The sequence below is a fragment of the Myxine glutinosa genome, chromosome 2 (genome assembly GCF_964187855.1).
Source record: "Myxine glutinosa chromosome 2, kmMyxGlut1.1, whole genome shotgun sequence".
Taxonomy (NCBI): Eukaryota; Metazoa; Chordata; class Myxini; order Myxiniformes; family Myxinidae; genus Myxine; species Myxine glutinosa.
This window is the reverse complement of record NC_136262.1, coordinates 105251088-105272945: the sequence shown is the minus strand read 5'-3', so window position 1 is coordinate 105272945 and position 21858 is coordinate 105251088. Positions and strand designations below refer to the sequence as shown.

Here is a 21858-nt window from a genome sequence, read left to right as displayed (position 1 = left end):
TCGATATGTGGCCAACATCATCGCGGGACGCTTGTCCAAGGAGGGGTACTTTCGTCCCCACCTCGTCCAGTGCATGTTTCTGGAGAAGACCAACTCCGGGGAGATCGTGCACGCAGTCAATGACACGCTGCGCTACCTTTGGCCTGATTTCAAGCCTGAGTGCCTCAAGGTCCTCGTCAGCGACGCCGCGGCCTATATGATCAAGGCCGGCCATGCCCTGAAGGAACTCTTCCCGGATTTGCTGCATGTGACTTGCGTTGCCCACGCGCTCCATCGTGTCTGCGAGACAGTCCGAGAAATGTTCAAGGACGTCAACGACCTGATTGCCACGACGAAGAAGGTGTTCGTCAAAGCCCCGTCGCGTGTTGTCCTTTGGAAGGAGCAGCAGCCCAATCTTTCTCTCCCCCCGGAGCCCATTCTGACTCGGTGGGGGACGTGGATCGACGCCGCGGTGTTTTACGCCGAGCACTTCGAGGCCGTCAAGGACATTGTGGACCAGCTGAACGATGACGACGCGATGGCAATCCGGAGTGCCAAGGACCTGTTCGGAAAGGCGGACATCAAGCTCAGTTTGGTCTTCTTAAATGCCCACGTGTCGTTCATCCCGAAGATCCTTAAGCAGCTGGAGGAGGCCGGCATGGAGCTGGCCAAGGCCTTCCAGCTCCTTGATCAGGCCAAGGAGGAGCTCGAAAAGATCCGAGGCTGCCGTAAGGAGATCCTGCTCACCAAGTTCAAGGCGGTGCTGCAGCGCAATCCCGACATTGGTGTGCTGAGGACAGTGGCTTTGATCCTGGATGGAGATCAGCACGGATCTGAGGTTGGTGTGCCGGCTGGAGTCAAGCTTGCCGACATCCCCCTCTTGAGGTACTGCCCCATCGTCAGCGTCGACGTGGAAAGGTCCTTCTCCGTCTACAGAAATGTCCTCACCGATCGCCGACACCGCCTCACCAAGGAGAACATTACCAAGATAATGATTTCAAACACCTACTTTAACCGTTCCTAAAAGGGTCTTATCAATTTCTTCTAGTCCTCTACTTATCAAACAATGCGGTTGCAATAAAGGTACCTGAACATCATTTTTTACCTGTTTACTAGCCCAGAGTGCTAATGTTGTGCAGGAAAAAGCTTACCATTTTTTGTTCTTTTTTTGACTGATTTCTGAAAAACTTGGTAATAATAAAAAATGAATAAAACGGGGGAAAAAAATATTTCGGGATTTTTTCACATAAAAAAAAAAAAAGTCCGCTTTTCAAAACATAAAAGGCCTATTTTCTTAACATAAAAATCCGTAGTCTACGTGATAAGATACCATATATAAGGTGGTTAGCTAAGGTGAGGGATTGTGTAGTGGCTGGTCAGGTAGCTACCTGATAAGATACCATATATAACATGGTTAACTAAGGTGAGGGATTGTGGAGTGACTGGTCAGGTAGCTAACTGGAATGGAAAGCAGAGAGTGGTTGTGAATGGGAAAATGGCTGGCTGGGAGGATAGAAGTAAATGAGTACCTCAGGGATCAGCTCTAGGACTGTTATTAGTCCCCTAACGGTTTACACCGGAGGGGACTATAGGTTTGCACGCCGTCCCTCCGTTTGTCAGTCCGTCAGTCTGTCCGTCTGTCAGTCTGTCAGTCCGTCACGCAAAGAACAGTTTTCCGGACTTTTTTTTTCTAAACTCTAAATGCTAATGATTTCAAACTTGGCACATGGTTTCCTCATGATAAGTTACAGATAAAGTTCGAACTTCACGACGTTTCGATCATTTTTAACAAAGTTATGGCACTTTGAACTTTGGGAATTCTGATAATTCTGATGATCTTTAACTCAGTGCCATTTTAAGTTTTAATTTCCTTTAAAAAAGATTTTCTCTGCAATAATTGGACCGATTGAGATCAAATTTTCACCGTATCGGGGACTCGGTCTGTAGAATATTTTAATGGTAATTATGACGTCACAGGTCACGTGGTTCGGTCGCCATATTGTTTTTCGTTAAAACACGAAAACCCCTTTTTCTCTGCAACGGCTGAACAGATCGAGGCCAGACTTTGCAGGCAGAATCGCATACCCATGACGAACAGAAAAGTCAGCGAGCATGACGTCATGAGTCACATGGTTTCAGAGTTATGACGTTTTTAGCATGAACCTTTAAAACCGAGCTCCTCCCTCATTTTTGATCCAATCGAGGGGAAACTTCACAGATCTGTTCAGCATGTCAATCTACTAAAATGTCCTTTTGGAATTTGCGATAGGGCACGTGGTTTGGCAGATATCGTTAATTAAACGAAGATATTATTTAAAAATGGATATCTCTTGAATCGCTAGTACCTCAGACTGTGAGTTGGTAATTATATAATTCACACAGTGCAATACGTGCAGGCTGCTCCATGGAGCGACCTTGCGGGCTTATCGACGAGGCGAGGCGTGACACACATGTGTCTCAGCATACCTCAGATCAAGTTTGAACCAGCATCAACCGTGCATAAATTTGCATATTCGATCATTTTTGACAAAGTTATGGCACTTTGAACTTTGGTAGGGGACATGTATTGCAGCGCAATACTCAGAATGCTTGTTTATTCACGATTTACATCAATGATTGAAAGATAGTGGGGTGAAGAGTTTGCTTTCTAAATTTACAGATGATACAAAGCTTGAAAACAAGGAAGATATCATGAGGGAAGTGCTGGGATGTGTAAGAATACGGGCAATTTTGGAGCGTGTCACACGGGAGAGGAATCTGGAGGTGGTAATATATATGGGGGATAATAGGTAACCAGGTAGGACAATGTCAGGCAGCTATAGGTAAAGCAATCAGGGGTTTAGGTTGTACTCGTATGTCGTTTTAACACTGGATAGGAACTTAGTGAGGCCTCATCTGGAATATTGTGCAGTTTTTGCCACATCCGAGGAAGGACATAGCTGTCATAGAGAGAGTTCAACATTGAGCAACTGGATTGATTTGGGCCTAGCTAGACTAAGCTATGAGGAGCAGCTGAAGGAGATGGGACTTTATACATTATGAGGTGATTACGACGAGATCTGATGGGGATGTTTAAGATAATGAAGGGCAGGGACAAGATAAGTGCAGAGGAGTTTTTTTTTCTTCTGCAGAGTAGACAGAGGTCGTACTTGGGGCCACAGCTTGAGAGTAAAGAAATGGAGAGTTAGGATGATGTTAAGGCAGGGGTGTGTCACTCAGAGAGTACTTACTGCATGGAAAGGTCTTCCTGGAAAAATGGTGTCAGCAGAAACAGTGGACAAGTTTAAACTAGAATTGCATAAGGTACCTAGAAGCATCAGGGATGCACGGGGTACATGGATACTGGCAGGGTGGCCCGGCTTCATTGGCCTTAAGGCTTCCTAATTCTGTGTTTGTGTGGAGCACCACAAAGGTTTAATAGACTAGTGGGTCAATTGGTCCATTGGAACAAATTTTCATTGGTCTTCATGGCCTTGTAGCACATTTCCGTATATTTCATATATAAAAATTTTAATAATAATAATAATTTTAATAATTATTAATTAATTTTAATATTAATTAATTTAATAATTATTTAATAATAATTTAATAACAATAATAATTTTATTTATTTATATATAAAATATATATATTTAAAAAATGCCTCCTGGTTAACAATAAAAAATAAAAAATAAAATTTATTTTAAAAATGACTCCTGGTTAACAATTAAAAATAAAAAATAAAAATATATATTTTAAAAATAAAAAATAAAAATATATATATATTAAAAATGCCTCCTGGTTAACAATAAAAAATAAAATTTATTAAAAAAATAACTCCTGGTTACCCATTAAAAAATAATAAAAAAGAAAATAGATTTTAAAAATGCCTCCTGGTTAACAATTGAAAAAATCGTTTAAAAAAATGCCTCCTCGTTAACCATTAGAAAATTATAAAAAATAAAATATATTTCAAAAATGCCTCCTGGTTAACAATAAAAAATATATATAAAAAAATGTATGTAGTACTTGAGCATCAGCTTGCTTTTCACCAAGCCCAGATGTGCTTGGGCCAGGCCGGGGATTATACATTCATTATTATTATTGCCAAATGATACTGATGTTATTATTGTTGTTAATAATATTAGTATTAATTAATAAATGCTTTTCTACAACGTTGTCATTCTTTTTGTTATTTATTTTGTAATTAGAATGCAATGCCATGGAAGGACCCATTAAGCTGCTCTATACACCTTAACATGGCGCGTGTTTAAAACATGGGAATTCTTCCGGATTAATTTGTAGTTAATTAACCTAATCAACTCAGGAATTCATGACGATCATTTTGGTGCATCACATTCCACATCTGAAAGCTCCATTAGAACTCCACAAAAAACGTGACACACACACACACACACACACACACACACACACACACACACACACACACACACACACACACACACACACACACACACACACACACACACACACACCTCATCCACTTATAGTTGATGCATCATACTTAACTCTTATAGAAATTGCACTCCTTCATGCAGGTTAAAATAGTCAATCAATCGTATATTTGATGAACAGTTTTGAAAATCCTATGAAAGCAGAAGGTTCAATTTGCTTCCGTACAATGCAATTTTTAGACAAATATGTTTACCAAGTCATGACATCCATCCAATTTGAAACATCATATCAATTATATTTCCAAATATACTGTGGTTTGTTAGAATTTGAAGGGATCCGACTGAAAATGTGAGGAATCAGCCTCAGACCTGCTATATAAACTCTTAGCTTGGCCTGACGAGGGGGTGAAAACTTGAGGCCCTGCCATGTGACTCAGACTTGCATCTTTAGCTTGCTCGGACTCAGTGAATAACTGGAAATGAGCCCTTCACTCTGATTGATCAAGGTCATAGAAGTGGGAGACTATAAAACTAATGCATTTGCTCATGCAAGAGTCACAGAAACGTCACAGTGCAAACCACTCATCAGCGGACCTCAAAAGCCCAATGAAAATGCCACCATGAAACGCAGTAAAGGTGAATTTTATCCATCATTCGTGTATTTTATTTGAGAAGTTGAAAGTTGCATTTGGGATTTGAGCAAGTCACATAAATTATATTCGTAAACAGCACACTCGTTTTGAGCGTGCAGGTAAATTGTTGCTGAAACGGGTAAACAGGTGCAGGTAATTGAAACACCATTCCGAAAGTTTATAGTCGGGTTGGGAATCGGAACCCAGACTGGACAGCTCGAAGGCGACTTGCACGGAATCTGAGTCATCCTGGCAGCACCAAGAAAATTCCTGCCTGGATTAAATGAAGCCAAAGTACAATTCGTATTTAAAAAGAGGAAACTTCACCTTTTCAGCCAATGGGATAATGCCAAAACAGCACATTTTCCACCACCTGACAGAGGCAAGCCAGATTGCAACTGTTTAACCATGAGTTAGCACACTGCAGCCTGCAGAGCGTTTAAACTTCCGCAGATAAATAATGCCTTCTGGTTAACGATTTAAAAAAAGATTTAAAAATGCCTCCTGGTTAACAATTAAAAAATAAAACAGATTTTAAAAAAATGCCTCCTGGTTAACAATAAAAAATAAAAAATAAAATGGATTTTAAAAAATGCCTCCTAGTTAACAATTAAAAATAAAAAATAAAATAGATTTTAAAAATGCCTCCTGGTTAACCAATAAAAAAATAAAAAATAAAAATATATATATTTTAAAAATGTCTCCTGGTTAACAATAAAAAATAAAAAATAAAATTTATTTAAAAAATGACTCCTGGTTAACAATTAAAAATAAAAAATAAAATAGAATTAAAAAATGCCTCCTGGTTAACCAATAAAAAAAAAAATTTTTTTTTAAATGCCTCCTGATTAACAATAAAAAATAAAAAAAAATTTAAAATGCCTCCTGATTAACAATAAAAAATAAAATTTATTTTAAAAATGACTCCTGGTTAATAAAAAATAAAATAGATTTAAAAAATGCCTCCTGGTTAACCATTAAATATATATATATATAATATATATATATATATATATATATATATACGTATATATATATATATATATATATATATATATATGTATATATATATATATATATACATACATATATATACATACATATATATACATACATATATATATATACATATATATATACATACATATATATACATACATATATATATACATATATATATATACATATATATATATACATATATATATATATATATATATATATATATATATATATATATATATATAATATATATATATATATATATATATATATTATATATATATATATATAATATATATATATATATATATATATATATATATATATATATATATATATATATATATATATAACTGTAAGAAATAGTAGAAACTCCAAAGTACGAGCAGGGCGTCTCATTTGTATTGAATATATAAATAATCGTTAGATTAAATAAGACGCGGACGTAGCTTCAGGACGTCGATCTTTAATTGTCGACCAAGCTTTCGACCAACAAAGGTCTTCTTCTGAGTCTACAAAAACAGCAGGCATGTATATCAGTCAAGCGTGTATGGTGATATCTGTGTGAGATGTGTGACGTGTGTAGAAAATGCATACAGAAGGAAGAGCCACGCCAAAGCTCACTCACCAGCCCCAAGTTCAACGGAAGTGACCGTTTCCGTTACGGTCACTTCCGTTAGGGTGCACGTGCATATACAAATATAGAGATATACATACATAAACACACAAGCATATATTCATATCCCATTTATATTCATATAATATATTTATATATTTATATAAATGACATATAAAGGTAGAATGAGTGAATGAATGAATGAATGATGAATGAATGAATGAATGAATGAGTTAAGTTAACAATTTGATTGGGTTGATGTGGGAACATGCTTTAGTCATCAAAATTTATGCCATGAGGGACTTTTGTCCGAAGTTTGTGTATCCAAAAGGACTCACGTTTCAGAATCGTGGTGTGTGATCGATTTGTGATTGATTCAATGGCAGAGATCTGAATGTCATTTATAGAGTGATCCGGTTGATTCAGATCTCTTGAACATTGAACATTGAACATTCAGATCTCTGCCATTGAATCAATCACAAATCGATCACACACCACGATTCTGAAACGTGAGTCCTTTTGGATACACAAACTTCGGACAAAAGTCCCTCATGGCATAAATTTTGATGACTAAAGCATGTTCCCACATCAACCCAATCAAATTGTTAACTTAACTCATTCATTCATTCATTCATTCATCATTCATTCATTCATTCACTCATTCTACCTTTATATGTCATTTATATAAATATATAAATATATTATATGAATATAAATGGGATATGAATATATGCTTGTGTGTTTATGTATGTATATCTCTATATTTGTATATGCACGTGCACCCTAACGGAAGTGACCGTAACGGAAACGGTCACTTCCGTTGAACTTGGGGCTGGTGAGTGAGCTTTGGCGTGGCTCTTCCTTCTGTATGCATTTTCTACACACGTCACACATCTCACACAGATATCACCATACACGCTTGACTGATATACATGCCTGCTGTTTTTGTAGACTCAGAAGAAGACCTTTGTTGGTCGAAAGCTTGGTCGACAATTAAAGATCGACGTCCTGAAGCTACGTCCGCGTCTTATTTAATCTAACGATTATATATATATATATATATATATATATATATATATATATATATATATATATATATGGGGGACAGGGCCTTCTCCAACGCTGCTCCCACCCTCTGGAACTCACTACCTCACACCATCAGAGACTCCTCCTCACTCACCACATTCAAAACATCACTCAAGACCCACCTGTTCAGCACTGCATTCAACATTCAACCCACAGCATTTCACCCCTGACTATCACTTCTCCTTCTCCCTCCTTTTGCTTTAAATATTTCCCTATTGATTCTTGTCTTTTTGCAATTGTTGTTTTCATGTTTTGTTATGCATTATGTTTTGCACTCTGTCAAAGCACCTTTGGGCTTCATGAAAAGCGCTATACAAAATAAATGAATTATTATTATTATTATTATTATATATACTAGGGCATGCCCGTACTATATCTATATCTAAAATTATATCCCCCCCCCCCCTCTATTTACATGAAATGGTTTGGTCCAAAGCGAACGGCTTGCGAGTGGTGACAATCCCCCCCCTCTATTTACATGCAATGGTTTGGTCCAAAGCGAACGGCTTCCGGAGTTTGGTAAAGAAATCGCCATCGCGTGCACAAACGCGCAGGAAAGCGAATGAATCGCAAATTCGGTTTTATTAGTTTTAAAACATAGTTTAACGCCAACATAGTTTGCAAACGTGAAATAAATGAATACGCTCTCAAATGTGCCATCCGAGGCAGAGTGTGCCCGCCACGTTCGGCACACGCGATCGTTCGCTGCTCTCTGATTGGTTGAATCGTTTTTTGGACATAGCTCGGTAAGTAATTGTCCGATTAATATGAAACCTTGAAAAGGCACATCCTCGGGTCCCCAGCAATATACCTGGCAAGTTAAAAGTATATCGGACCCGTGGTTGTCGAGAAACAGCGGTCACAGACAAACAAACGTACAGACAGAGATTACTGGAATTATAGATAGATATATATTATAAAAATGCCTCCTGGTTAACAATAAAAAATGAAACATAAAATTTATTTAAAAAATAACTCCTGGTTAACCATTAAAAAATAATAAAAAAGAAAATAGATTTTAAAAATGCCTCCTGGTTAACAATAAATAAAAAAAATCGATTCAAAAATTCCTCCTGATTAACCATTAGAAAATTATAAAAAATAAAATAGATTTTAAAAATGCCTCCTGGTTAACCATTAAAAAATAAAAAATAAATAGATTTTAAAAATGCCTCCTGGTTAACCATTAAAAAATAAAAATAAAAAATAGAATAGATTTTAAAAAATGCCTCCTGGTTAACAATTAAAAATAAAATAGATTTTAAACATGCCTCCTGGTTATCAATAAAAAATAAAAAATAAAAATATTTTAAAAATGCCTCCTGGTTAACAATAACAAATAAAAAATAAAATTTATTTTAAAAATGACTCCTGGTTAAAAATAAAAAATAAAATAGATTTAAAAAATGCCTCCTGGTTAACAATTAAAAATTAAAAATAAAAGATTTAAAAATTGCCTCCTGGTTAACAATTAAAAATGTAAAATAAAATAGATTTTAAAATGCCTCCTGGTTAACAATTAAAAATTAAAAATAAAAGATTTAAAAATTGCCTCCTGGTTAACAATTAAAAATGTAAAATAAAATAGATTTTAAAATGCCTCCTGGTTAACAATTGAAAAAATAAAAATAAAGATAAAAAAATAAAATGGATTTTTTTTAAATTCCTCCTGGCTAACGATTTTTTAAAATGGATTTTAAAAACTGGTTAACAATTCCACACAATTGAAATTGAACGCTTTCCCTTCAGTTAGATTGAGTCCTTCACTTAATGGCGTTAACTGAGCTTTAGCTGCTTGAGATGGTTTCTTCCATTTTATTTCTCCTCGGTATAAAAAGTCTCAATTATTTAATTAATCTTCTCTTCCACTTTTGCTATCAATCAACAGGATGATATTCAACTCATTCAGCTCGCTCTCTCTTCCCCTCTCTCTGCTTTTCAACTGGGATGAAATCCCAGAGACAGCTTGCATCCATTGGCTCGGGGAATTCGATACCATTCGATACCATATTGGAAATGAGAGTTTTTTTTTTACTGATGTCGTTAATGTTTTGAACCATGACTTCCACAACCGCTTGGAACCTCTTTGTGAGCATCTACTGATTAGAGGACTTCAGCTAGAATCAATGCATGGTTAAAAGTGTTTTTTGCTGACATATCCATTATGTTTGTGTCTGATTTATTGGCCTGATCATTTCAGATCTCAGAAGCTAAGCAGAGTCAAGAAAATGTATTAACTGGATCGGAGACAAACAAAAGCGATAGATGAAAATGACAAATCAAATAGAATGATTAAAACTTTGACAGAAGAGGTAAGGTTTATTTTCTTTCTTTTCAAGAGCGAGGCTCATGGAAGAGCAAGGTAGAGCGGACAATGGGACAAACGTCAAGGGAATTAATGAACAGGAAAAGAGAAGAGGGTGGGGGTGGGAGTGTTCTACCTTCTCTACACATACTGTAAGTACCCAAAGACCACAATGGAACAAAGAGAAAATCGTGACAATCCTCCCCTCTGACACACACACACACACACACACACACACACACACACACACACACACACACACACACACACACACACACACACACACACACACGCACACACCCATGCACACAGAATACACACACTCGCTCACACAGAGACACACACACACACATACATACATACACATACACACACAGATACACACACACATACACACACATACACACACTCCACTTTTATTCATAAAAATGTTCCTCACATCAATTATAATTATCACAACAGTAATGATTAACCTAGTTATATGTCTAAACAAATGTCAGCTTCTCCTACCTATTTACTGCAATTAGCATGCATCGATGAACGTTCCATTGTCCTCCTTGGTTTCCGATGTAGAACGTACAACATTGGCCTTCACAATTAAGACTATGGTTCTCCATTCGATTTTCTGGCTGTCTGGATCATCATCTGGGCTCCGTTTTCATCGAGACCTTAGAATGTCTCCCAATGGTGTGGACCCACTGGCGACATTGTGGACCCACCAATAGATCCACAATGTCGGCTATGTCAATGGAGTCATTCATTCCGGCAATGCAAGCATGTAACTTTACCGACAGATATTTCCTTTCCTTGATACAGGCTTTTATGTGTTATCATACATTCATAATCCTTATAGCACATTCCATTTTACCAGCGAAGAACCCGCACCACCTTCCTCCATCCCATCCTGAGCCCCAGGGGCTATGAATTTTTATATCACCCAATAACGTTCCGACGCACACCAAAAGTGCAACCATTTATGTTCAACTCATTCCGTTCAGCGGTTCAGAAGTGAATTGAAGTCGAATCAAATGGAAGACTGCATTGGAGTCAGGAACCTGGATAAGCAAAGATGGAGTCATCAGGTGGAACCTGGATAGGATTTGGGTTTCATCCGCTACTCCACAACCCTCAAACCCATCCAGATGCAGCCAAGTGAACCTTACAGCAAAAAAATTCCTGCAAAAAGTCACCTTTGACAGATATATAAAGACAGAGAGAAATTAAAAAAGCAAGAATTAGAATGAATAAAGTGAAATGTGAAAAAGTACAAAGAAATGTGAAAGAACAAAGATGTTCGGCAAGATAGATTTCTGGATAAGATTTCTTTAGGATAAGATAATAGATAATAGATTTCTGGATAAGATAATGGATAAGATAAGATAATGGATAAGATAATCTGGATTATATCTGGATAAGATAAATTATAAGATAATAGATTTTAAAAACCTTATAAAAATATCTTATATCTTATATCTTATAAAAATATAAGATAATAGATAGGATAAGATAATAGATTTCTGGATAAGATAATGGAGAAGATAATCTGGATTAGATCTGGATAAGATAAATTATAAGATAATAGATAGGATAAGATAATAGATTTCTGGATAAGATAATGGATAAGACAAGATAATGGATAAGATAATCTGGATTAGATCTGGATAATAGTGGGGGGGCCAATGTTTTCCCGTTGAATTCAAATGTTAATTTGTGGACACTGGTTGGGTTGTCTTTAGGGATGATAGAAGTTGTAGAAAAAATATGTCTCCATTTTTTTCAAGTTCTTTATAGCGGCCATTTTGGATTATCAAAATGGCGTTTGTTGAAAACCGAAATTGTCATTATCTTGGCTTCTAAATGACCTAGAGTGTTAATTTTGGTGTCCAAATGTACATATTTGCGGATACTTAATCCAATAAACACACATTTATACACCTACATATGATCAAAAGGGTTCTTATGGCAGCCATCTTGGATTTTCACGCACTTATGCCAACACATATATATATTTTTTTTCCATCATTTTCACTTCTAAATCACATAAAGGCTGGACTTTAGTGTTCAAATGTACACTTATAATGTCTTTGTGCAATATTTTTAGTTGGCAGTGTTCATTGTTACATTGAAGGATCTCCATCCTCCTCATCATCAGTGTTATCGATTCCCATGGGGCGCTCCTGACCCGTGTTACCACACACCTCTTCATCTGCCCCACACATACACATCTCAGAACAGTTGAGATGCTGAGACCTGCATGAGCAGTGAGACATGCATTGGGTCTTCTTGCAGTTACATTTGATTAGATGTGTGATGGCAGCTGGGGCTGGAGGGTCCTTGGTTGTGATGGGCACCAGCTGATCTCCTTCTGCTCTCCATCCATGTTCTGTTGGTTGTGGAAGCTGGGGGTCCGGTACATCAGCCTGATGCCACACCATGGCCTGGAAATGTGCACGAGCAATGGCTTCATGTAAAGCTCCCCGTGTTGGTGGCAGCTTCTGTGCCTCTAGCTGTTTCTTGGTAAACAGTCTCCACCTCAGCTTGCCCACATCCACAACTGTAGTACGAGGCTCATACAGCTGGCATACAAATGCCTCAATGTCACTTTCTGTGTCAGCTCTCAGCTCCTCAGAGGCCCCAAGGTCATGAAACGCAGATACCACCTCAACAGAGCACCTATTGAGGGCTTGCCAACATGTGAGCTTTCCCTTGCCGGCAAACCGACCAGTCTGGTCTGCTCCCGTGAATGCATGGAATCCTGGTAGGGCTGCAGCCTTCCTGACACCAAGTTCATGTACTATTGGTTCCAGTGAGATTTGCCTCTTCTTGTTCCCCACACCCGTGATGAAGTATGTGTCTTTGCATAGTTCATGGTACCGGTGGAGTGCTAGGATGAATACATCAGTATCAGGTGACTGAATGTACAGCTGTGTTGCACCTCTTCGGACGGCATCTAGACTGTGAAGAAAGATCCTCGTATCAGCCTCCCCCTGGGAGCTACGGAGATGCTGTACATCCATGCAGTTGGAGAAGACATCCTGCCTTGAAGTGACGATGAAGACCTTGGTAGTCCCCTCAAAGTGACACAGAGCTTTCTTTGCCAGATAGACAGTTAGCTCATCTTTGGTGTTGGTGTGCGACAGGAACTGTTTTGCTGTCAGTTTCCCAATCGGGGTGCTGTCTTGAACGTGGTAAGCAGTGGGCGGCTTGCCACCTTGGCGCCTCTCCCGTGTGGCCTCTTTCAGTGAATTTGGCAGATCATATCGGTCAAACACGAGGTGGACTTCATCATACCCGTTGGTCTTGCAGTCCAGTGTTGCATTGAAATGGCCAGCCCACTGGGCACATGTTTTGACCCATTGTGGCTTACCCATTGCTTGCACTAATGCCATGCCGTCTATGACAGTCACCTTCTTGGGAGGGGGTGGAGTATTTTCAGGATTGTCGTCGTCTGGCTGCTGACCAGTGCCAGTTGACTTCTTGGGTAGATCTTCTAGGATGCCCATGAGCTTGCTTTTGTCTGTGCATGGTAGTAGTGTCCCAGCCATTGCAAAGAGGGTTCGTGGAAGCGCGGTGAATTCATATTGACCTATGGCATCCTTCAAGTTGATCTCTGGTCGTGAGCGGGCCACGATCAGCATGCGCGCAAACAGTGACCTGTCGTCTTTCAGCTCTACAACCTTGTCTGCCAGTTTGTGCTTCACAGCTTTCCTGGCACTCTTCCACATCTTCAGTTTGACCTTTCCCATTCTGGCCCAAAGGTTGATTTCATTTGTGTTGATGCGCTCTGCAACAAACGTGTTATACGCTTTCTGACCAATCTCATCTTGGTTGCAGACATCCTTCTGTACTTCAGCTGGCATCACCACCTTGGTGATGATAGTCGTCAGGTCTTCACCCTCATGCGTCATGGGATTCATGGACTCTCTGATCACATTCTTCAGTCGACGAATGCTGTCTTCCTGCCGAGCCCAGACTGTGGTTGATAGGTCGTGGTGCTCCTTGCGTGTAGCTGATTGTGAGCCAGCCATCTGACGGGCTTCTTCAGCAAGCCTACTCAGCTCTGGTGCTGTCAGAAAGAACCTTTCGTGGGCACTGGCATTCTGGGTAATGCCCACAATACCCCCTGTCACCTTCATGATCCTGTTGATGTGCTCCAGTGCATGGTCCACACCTACAGCACAGAAGGGGATTTCATTCTTATGGACACTGAAGTTCCCATCCATGAACTCTTGGTAGATCCCTGGATCTGTCATCTTCAGGGCCTTCATCTCTGCAAGGTACCGGGGAGTCAGCCTGGCATATTTCTGTTTGTCATGTGCAAAGAAGTATATGCACATCTCATCCAGTGAAGACAGGTGAAGCTCAAATTGTCCATCACGGGTGGCACGGATGAATGTGTATATCAGCATTATCATCCGCATGTAGCGTCGCACAAACTTGAACAGTGGACTCTTGGCTTCTTTCCTCTCATCAAACTTTGCCATGGCCTCCAGGACTTCGTTTGACTCGAGGACAGCTAGCATGTTGTTCTGCGCGCTTGTCATCTCCTCTCGGTTGTGTAGATGACAGCTCTGGGCAACCTGTTGTGCTGACTGGGTACATGGGCCCCTCAGATGGGGATGCTCTTGGAAGAATTCGTCCACATAGAGGTCGAAGAGGGCTTGGACAGTGGTGATGTGGGCCTCCAAAGCCCTCTTCATGTGCTTGGCTTCCAGTATTTGTCTGGTCGTTGTTGGGCCATAGATATCAGCCTCAGACCAAGCCTCGTCAAGACCACTGTCCTCTATGGCATTCCCAGCAGCCCTCAGTGCAGCCATCACAGTGTGCATCTCCCCTAGTCGCAGTACCCACTTGCCTTTGCAGTCATCTCTGGTCATCTCCAGCTGTTTGGCTCGCTCATACAGGGCCATGTCTAAGGTGATCACTGTCTTCCTATCGGGACCCATGACCATGCAGTTGATTTGCTGTGTCTGTTTCAAGACTGTTATCAGTGTTTGCCATTCATGGGCTGGTACTGCTACCAATGGCAGGGCGTTGACCTCTGTCAGAGGCTTCGAAGAGGAGAGCAGTGAGTTGTAGGCTGTCCAAGTTGGGATATCGTGATGCTTGATCCTACTGCCAGGTGGTTGTTTTGGATCGTGGACGAGTGACCCAACAGGGTCAGCATGCTGGGGTTCTGCAGCTTGCAGCTGGTCATCTGGTGGGATGATGTCGTCTTGTACGTCCTCAGCTTCAGCTGTTCGCATGATTGTGCGTGAAAGTAGCCACACTGTGTCCGTCGCAGAGTACGGCTTGGTGACATCTGGGTTTGACCGTGTCTTGAAGCTATACGTGGTACCTGTGGCAGATTGTTTGTTTGGTGCTTGGCAAGGAACAAAGTCTGGAGCAGTCAGAACCTTGAGTGAGCGGTGTCTGGCCTTTCGGTCATGTAGTGTCAGTGTTCTATGTTCATCTGTGGAGGGTGCATGTTCCCGTCGTTGGTAGAGTGCCCAGGCTGTAGCATGGAGTGTCCGCTTCCCATCAGGTGTGTCTTCATTGAAGTCACTGTTGTCCACTGCAAAGAAGACAAACGTCCCTATGCGCATGGTTCTTGGAAAGTATACACCCTGTTCTGTCGTAGACTCTATGACTGAGTTGGCCAGCTGTGTCTCCAACCGCAAGATCCGACTATAATCAACAGACAGACCGAACCCATGCAGGAAATCCAGAAGCTTCTTGTTTCTGGTGGACTGATGGACTACAATGGCAACGGCAAGCTGCTGTGGCCATTCTAAGCGATGGCGGAATGGTGCATCTGGCTCTTTGGGCTTGTACGTGACTTGGCGTTTTGACTTGTAGCCGTACATGATGTTCTGACTGATGGTTATAACATCTCGATGAATAGTGGCTGAGCGCATAGTCTCTGGCTCAATGCTCGTGGCTGGTCCTTCCAGTAGCCAGCGGAGGAAAGCATAGAGTACTTTGGGTACATGCTTTTCAGCATCATCAGTGTTCATTTCTCCTTCAAATTGCCATGGGTGCTTGTTCTGACAAGCAATGGCACTGCGGAGAACAGAGGCACTCTCAAACAGTTGTTCGATGTTTTTTTCATTTGTCTTCGTCATTGCATCTTCGACAGCTGCATCACGCACGGCAGTGGAGAATACACAGTCTGACTCGTTTCGACGTTTTGGTTTCATGAAGTGAACGTCATCAATGTGAGAGTTGATTTTCTCCTTCATGCCTTGGGTAGTAGGTGATGGGACATTGTGCACACCATTATTGTCAAGAATCCTGGAGTAAACCGACTTCAGGTCAGACATGTTGAGAATTTCACCAGCTTGGAGTAGAGAGCGAACAAGGCTGACAAACTCAATGTCTGCGGCTATTTTGATAACATTAGTTTCTTGCAGTATGTGTTCTTTGTCATCACTTGATGTCCCACTCTTGGGAGCACGTTGGACATTCTGCACCCAGCATGGGAGATGATACTTGACGTCGATCGCATGAGCATCATGTGCACTGATGGCAGCACTCAGCTGAACTTTCCACTTGTGGTTGCTGCCTTCTTCAACAGCTTTCTTCAGCTGTTTACCTGCGTTGAACGTGCATACAACATGTACACTTTCCTTAGTGACCTCTTGACAGAAGAAACAAAGGTCTCTGTTGAATGGAGTTGATGATGAACGTGTGAAGCGAAGAGTCTCGTCTTGCGTAGAACCTGAGGTACTTGCAGCGGCAGGTGCAGAAGAAGGACGTCCACACCTCTTATGAAGATGCTGGGTGTCGCCATGTTCGCAGGCTTTCTGGTGGCGAACTCTAGCACGCTCCAGGTGAGCAGTGTTGCATGTAGATCCATAACATGCCCGGTGCCACTTTGCTTTATTGTTCCTCAAGTCAGTGGCAGTGAAACAGCTTCATCGTTCGCTGATCTGTTTGAAGTCGGCATCACCATATCGTGCCCTCTCCTGGATGAACTGGAGAAACTTTGCATATGAGCCCAGTGCTGGCTCAGTCACTAGTGCACCTTGGGGATCCTGGCACTGAATGCAAAGTGTGAAATCAGTTTCTTTCTTGGTTTTCTTGCTTTTTGGCTCCATCATAGCTCAGGGTCACGAATCTGGAACATACAAATAACAAATAACAATTAAGATAGATGTGCATTAAGTTAGATTTTGGACACTGGTTCGGCTGTGCCATAAAAACCTATTTTTATCCCTTGTAGGTTATTAAAGAAGGTTTCATTCAATTCTCTATCCCCAAAAATGTACAACTGGACACCAGAATCGAAACTCGAGGTCATTTAGAAGCCAAGATAATGGAATTTTACGTTTTCGACATCCGCCATTTTGAAAATCCAAAATGGCCGCCATAAAGAACTTGAAACAATTGGAGACATATTTTTTCTAGAACTTATATCATCCCTAAAGACAGCCCAACCAGTGTCCAAAAATTAACAAGCAATTTCACCGGGCATTTCAATCTGCTACATTGGCCCCCCCACTATAAGATAAATTATAAGATAATAGATAGGATAAGATAATATATTTCTGGATAAGATAATGGATAAGATAAGATAATGGAGAAGATAATCTGGATTAGATAAATTATAAGATAATAGATTTCTGGATAAGATAATGGATAAGACAAGATAATGGATAAGATAATCTGGATTAGATCTGGATTAGATAAATTATAAGATAATAGATTTCTGGATAAGATAATGGATAAGACAAGATAATGGATAAGACAAGATAATGGATAAGACAAGATAATGGATAAGACAAGATAATGGATAAGACAAGATAATGGATAAGACAAGATAATGGATAAGACAAGATAATGGATAAGACAAGATAATGGATAAGACAAGATAATGGATAAGACAAGATAATGGATAAGATAATCTGGATTAGATCTGGATAAGATAAATTATAAGATAATAGATAGGATAAGATAATATATTTCTGGATAAGATAATGGATAAGATAAGATAATGGAGAAGATAATCTGGATTAGATAAATTATAAGATAATAGATTTCTGGATAAGATAATGGATAAGACAAGATAATGGATAAGATAATCTGGATTAGATCTGGATTAGATAAATTATAAGATAATAGATAGGATAAGATAATAGATTTCTGGATAAGATAATGGATAAGATAAGATAATGGATAAGATAAGATAATGGATAAGATAAGATAATGGATAAGATAATCTGGATTAGATCTGGATTAGATAAATTATAAGATAATAGATTTCTGGATAAGTTAATGGATAAGATAAGATAATGGATAAGATAATCTGGATTAGATCTGGATAAGATAAATTATAAGATAATAGATTTCTGGTACCCGGAAAGACAGTTCGGCAAGAGGCGGCAAGAACCCGGATAGATAGATTTCAGCAGTTACTGTCCAGGATCAAACACAGAAACAAAGTTTACTCCCCAGGCTCAAACACAGTTTATGAAACACATAAATAAAGACACAAACAAACAAACAGTCATAGACGAGTACTTTCGAAATCAGTTGCTGTGATCTTGCCCTTTGGACTTCAACAAACAGTAGGCATCTAGATTTTGATTGCTGAACCAATTCAGTGACCTAATATGCAAACCGTGTTCAAATGTTGAATGACAATTGACGATATATGTGACCTCTTTACTCCCGCCTCTGGAACAAACACTCTCTTCAATCCCTCTCCTCCCTCTAGGTCTTTAAAACAGCTGTTCACCACCATGTCTTATCTTCCCCCTTCCAAAACCTTGATCTTTTGTACCCCTGTTAATTCACCCCAAATCCACCTCTTTCAATCTCCGACTTCATTCCTGAAATTCCTAGTAGTGTCCATTTGTTTTATATGGTGTGCCCCCCCAACCCCCTATCCCAGCCCTCTCCCTTCCACAGATCTCTAATGTCCTTGTTCTCTACTGTTGTTGTACTTGTGTGCTTCCCTCTCTCTCCCTCTCTTGCCTCCCACTCCCTTTATTATATGTTTTATGTGTCCGTTTATGTTTTTTGCATTTAATATGTTTGCTCTTACACGAACCTCGGTCTTGTATACAAAAAACAAACAAACAAAAAAATCTTAACCTTTGACCTATTGACCCCAGAAACAATATGCTTCTGGCTTGTGACTACCTCACCAGGTGGTTTGATTTCATAAATATCGGAGTTAAATTGACCTGTTGGGTAAAAAAAAACCATCAGACCTGTAGGCAATTGATATACAAACAAACAGACAAAGACAGACAAACAGACAATAACAGTTCAGACCAACCAATGTACTTGAAAATCTTCACTTTCATAAATAACAAACTAACAAACGGACACTTCTCAATTTATATACGTATATTGTATTAATACATACCAGTGTATTTAGCCTGGCATTGGCTTAGCGGTTAGGGTGCCGGCTTGGGATCCTAGGATCCTGGGTTCGAATCCCGGTCGATCGCTGAATTAACGCCAGGGGGGTTGACTCAGCCTGTCATCCTTCCGAGGTTGGCAAATTGAGTACCAGCTTGCTGGGATGAATGATCACGGTGTGTACCCCGATTTAGAATAGGTACACCGTATCCCTGCGCATCGTAAGAGCGTGAACAAGGGTTGGCGTCAGGAAGGGCATCCGGCCATAAAAACATTGCCTCAAACAGGGAACATGATTGTCATGGGGCCCGCAAGGCTAACCCCCGCCCTAGCGGGGAAAAATGGCCTTAAAACGATCATTCATTCATTCATTCACATACTAGTGGGGTCACCCTTGGGAATCCCATGGGCATGGAGGTGTATCGTTGCGATCGGTGCAGCCGTTTTTGCGGTACCTGGGAACGGATGGACGGACAGACAGACGGACGGACATTTGGTGAATTATATAGTAACACTATTTTTATTATTTATTTATTATTAATTTATTATTAGTGAATTAATTATTTATTTATTAATTATTTATTTATTTATTTATTTATTATTTATTAGTATTTATTATTTATTATTTATTTTATGCTATTTTACATTACCGGTTGTTGGCCCCTCATCAAGCAAAGCTCTATGTCTGTCATATCGAGAGGGAATCATATTTGTAACACTCATTGTGTGAGTTACACGGTTCACCCCATGTGACTCCAACCCACCATCATGGTTCACATCCGACTCCCAACAAGTAAAACCCCAGCAGAACCTCGCCGCCATGCTTCGAGTACAGCACCATTCCACTCATAACAAGGCAAAGGTGAAACGACGATAGCTCTGTTGGTGTTGTGCCCCATATTTTGTTGCCTGGTTCTAAGTTTGTTTTATTGTGGTGTCAAATCCTACTATTAATTTATAATTGGTCACTGGCTTTGACACCAATACAAATTTTTATTATGAACCCTAAGCATCACAAAGCTACATATATCGAACAAACAGTTTCAAACTGAGCATCTCGCGGCCATTAGGGCATTTAAATTGCATCAGATGTGGCAATCAATGCGAATTGTTGCTCCCAGCTTACTGGCACGATGACAGAAGATGCCATTTGCATTTTCGCCATCACCATCGTGCCAGCATGGGCAACTTGCTAGACTAACTAATCCTACAAAAAAATTTGATCATGATGCCATATCTGTAGAAGGAACATTTTTTATTTATTATTATTTATTTATTTATTATTATGTATTCATTTAGAGGCCATTTTTCCCCGCAGAGCGGGGATTGGCCTTATTTTGGGCACCGTGGTCCCCTTTTTGAAGCGTTGTTTTACTGCCGGATGCCCTTCCTGCCACGAACCCTGTTAGTCAACTCTTGCGACACACAGGGACTGGTACTCAATTTGCCGACCTCAGAAGGACGACAGGCTGGGTCAACCCCCCTGGTGTTAATTTAGCGATCGACCAGGATCCGAACCCAGGATCCTAAGATCCCAAGCCGGCACCCTAACCGCTAAGCCAACACCAAGCTCCGTATCTGTAGAGGTTTGGTGTATTTCAGAGTTTGGTGTCCTTCGGATATGAGATTAAAAACCACTGTCCCATCAACATTTCAGATGTCCACATCAAACATCTTATGGTATCTTGAAAAAGACTAGCAATGGGGAACATAGTTTGAAAATTTAAACGTCATAGGTCACATGGTCTGGCAGCCATATTTGTTTGAATGAAAACCTTTTAAAAACTCCCTATCTTCAATCGCTTAATCTTAATCGATTGATACGAAATTTCATATACAGGTATTTGAATAGGTATCCTGATTGCATTCCCCTCTACAGGTTAAATGACATAGGTAAATGAATGTGGATAACGTGAGATTAATTGTTAAAGATACATGAGAATGGGATTGGTGCAAAACAGATATGTAGGTAGAGTGGTAAATTAGGTTGATGGGGTTGAAGATCAAGTATATATGAAATCAAATGGGGTGAGAATAAAGTATGAGGAAGGATGCGCAAAGTTTCTTTCACCTGAGTGCAAGTTTCCTTGTATTATTACCTCCGCCACCAAAGGTGGATGGAGGTTATGTTTTCACCCCTGTTTGTCTGTTTGTGAACAAAATATCTCAAAAATTTGTGGACGGATTCGGACGAAATTTGGCAGAGATGTAGTGTACGTGACAAGGACGAAATTATTAGATTTTGGTGAAGATCCGGATCCGGCCACTAGAATTTTAAGTTATTCTTCACCATTGGGAGATAGGGCCAAAAACGATACATAGCAGGATATCTGAAAATGTTGTGGATGGATTTGGTCGAAACTTGGTGGACTGGTTGGGTGTCTGACAAGGTTGATTCGATTCGATTTTGGTGAAGATCTGAATATGGATTTGGATGTGAGAATTATTTAATTTTTGAAGTTATTCTTCACCATTGAGTGATAGGTCTAAAAT

General features: G+C 39.8%; 1 protein-coding gene across 1 annotated transcript in view; it reads left to right on the top strand.

Annotated features, from left to right (window-relative positions):
* LOC137421465 (uncharacterized) overlaps positions 1-21858 on the top strand; it is a 148804-nt gene that overhangs the window by 93358 nt on the left and 33588 nt on the right. The gene's annotated exons all lie outside the window — the stretch shown is intronic.